Source organism: Gossypium hirsutum, chromosome A10 (genome assembly GCF_007990345.1).
Source record: "Gossypium hirsutum isolate 1008001.06 chromosome A10, Gossypium_hirsutum_v2.1, whole genome shotgun sequence".
Taxonomy (NCBI): Eukaryota; Viridiplantae; Streptophyta; class Magnoliopsida; order Malvales; family Malvaceae; genus Gossypium; species Gossypium hirsutum.
This window is the reverse complement of record NC_053433.1, coordinates 62,087,544-62,090,329: the sequence shown is the minus strand read 5'-3', so window position 1 is coordinate 62,090,329 and position 2,786 is coordinate 62,087,544. Positions and strand designations below refer to the sequence as shown.

The window sequence follows — 2,786 nt, the reverse complement described above, 5'->3', positions numbered from 1 at the left end:
TATTCAATTTAGTCCCTAAGCCTAAAACATGCAAATTAACCTTTTTACCCAAAATTGAGCCTAACTAAATACTTATGATATCCAATACAACCCATTATTGCAACAATTTCAGATCAAATCATTGTACTTTTACTATTTTAACAATTTAGTCCCTAATCGAAAAATTCATCAAAAATCACTTAATAAAATACTTTTAAATATCAACCAATATTTAAAATTCATCATTTAACATCAAAAATCAAAAGTTTTATCAATGGCAACATTCAATATATTTAATAGTTTCAAAATCGAAGGTACGGGCTAACTGGACCTAGTTGCAACGATCTCAAAAATATAAAAATTAAAAGAAACGGGTGGAAAATAGACTAACATGCATCCATTAAAGCTTGGCCGAAGCTTGAAGCTTCTCTTCCTTTTTGTTTCGACTAAAATGGTGAAGAAGATAATTCAATTTATTTTTCTTATAATAATAACATTATAACATAATATAATGTTTTTATAAATTAATAAACATCATTTTTTTAACTAAACAACCCCACTTACAGTCCACCAACTTAAGAATGGGTAATTTACCCATTAAGGCCATCCAATTATAATTCTTTAATCAATTTAACACTTTTAAACTAATAGCGTTTGACTTTTTCAACTTTTATTATTTAGTCCTTACTTAATTAACTATCGAAACATTAAAATTTTTCAACGAAACTTTAATACCACCTTAATGACACTCCTTAAATATTTATAAAAATATTTACAATTCGGTTTGTAGAAACGAGGTCCCGATATCTCATTTTTTAAAACCACTTGACCTCAAGGTCTTACCACTTGAACTTAATAAATCACTTAAATAACAAAAATTATTAAATCAAAAACTTTTTAAAACCATATTTGACTCATAAATATTAAATAATAATATTTACAAACTTACTCGTTGGATTTGGTGGCCCCGAAACCACTATTTTTGACACCACTGAAAATCAGGCTGTTACATAAACTAGCTTGGCTACTGACCTGACATGTTAGTATTAAAACCATTAGCAATAATGTTCTTAAGTAGGGAAGTCATAGAAGATACCTAGACTGCCAAAAACGTAAGTGCATCGAGTTTATGAACTCCAACCACTCTTCTTCCTGTGGCTACTTGATTAGTCGGCCACTGATAGTTGTTGCTAGAAATCCTTTCAAGGATCTCATATGCTTCATTGTACAATTTCGAAATAAGAGCTCCATTGGCAGAAGCGCCTACCACCATTCTTGTATGTGCATTGAAATCATTGTAAAAAGTCTCCAACTAAATATAGTGAGGAATGTCATGATGAGGACATTTTCGTAACAACTCCTTGAATCCTCTCATGCATCATATATGGATTCTTTGTCAAACTACTGAAATGTAATGTTTTCATTTATGAGCTTAGCATTTTTGCTCAGTGGAAAATACTTCATTAAGAATTGTTTAGCTAATTCTTGTAATGTTGATACCGAAGCAGGCAATACAGAATTCAACCATGCTCGCACTCTATCTCTCAATGAGTGTGGGAATAACTTCAATCTCAAAGCGTCTTCAATTACTCCATCTAGCTTAAATAAATCGTATACTTCCATGAACAAGCGGAAGTGTATATGCTGATCTTCGGTAGGCATTCTGCTAAAATGGCCCACCATTTGCAACATTTGGAACATAACCGACTTTAATTCAAACTAAGGAGCCTCAATTTCGAGCCTCACAATACCTAGATTGAGTTCATTGAATAAAGGCATGACATATTGGCATATGGCTCGGCCTCTGTCATCAGCAACAATGACCAAATTATGAGCATTGCAAACAAATCTTTTATTCTAATTTTGGTGTTCAGGATCCATTTCCATAGCTTGTCTCTAGGCTATTCGTTCCCTTCTTCTTTGTCTGAAAGTACATTCAATCTCAGGGTCAATAGGAAGTAGATCGATGGTTTGATCTATATTCATAAACTATTGGTTCCTGAGTAAAAAACACAATAAAGAAAACTTAAATACAAACAAAAAATTTTAAACCAAATTGCAAAATTTCAATTTCACAAGTAATGTCTAAAATACAGTCCCCGGCAACGGCACGAAACACTTGTCGTGAAATTATCGAATGATATGAAAGTATACACAATCGTCACCAAGCAATAAAGTAGTGAGTAAAAGTATCTTCTCCACAAGAACTGCATATGTAAAACAAATTATTGTGAAATTATGAATTAGCAAGTTGGTGGTGAAAAAACAAATAAAGTGTGAAGTATGAATTAACTAATTAACTAAAATTAATGACTAAATGTGTAAATGAAAATGCAAATGAAAATTGGAGCAGCAATTCACAAGGTTTAACAACTATTACAAGGTTTAATTGATTGCATTGTAATATATCAAACATATTTTATAACTTAAAGTTAGTATTTAATTTTTCAACGGTTAAATTTTCATTTTATCAAACAATACATTAATCAATAAAAAATGTAGTTATTTGATTTAATATTATAAATTTAATTTAAGAATCAATTTATCAAAATTCAACCTACTAAACTAATATAAGGTAAATTTGGACTATTTTTATTTTTTTCATGAATTAAAAAATATGATAAATTAATTTATTAGTTAATATTATTTTATTTTATATTAACTTTAAGTCTTTTACCATTAATATATAACTTGAAGAAATAGTTACAAACTCTTTTTATAAAAAAATGGTTTACAAATTTAAATCATAGAAAAAACTTTTTTATTTTATAAAATAAACAACAGTTCTCAAGCTTAATAATCAACTT

General features: G+C 29.2%; 1 non-coding gene across 1 annotated transcript; it reads left to right on the top strand.

Moving 5' to 3' along the window:
* Window positions 1–1,307: 1,307 nt before the first annotated feature.
* Window positions 1,308–1,413, top strand: LOC121208876 (small nucleolar RNA R71). Its single transcript, XR_005904000.1, has one exon. It is a non-coding gene; the product is annotated as a small nucleolar RNA R71 (small nucleolar RNA).
* Window positions 1,414–2,786: the final 1,373 nt, after the last annotated feature.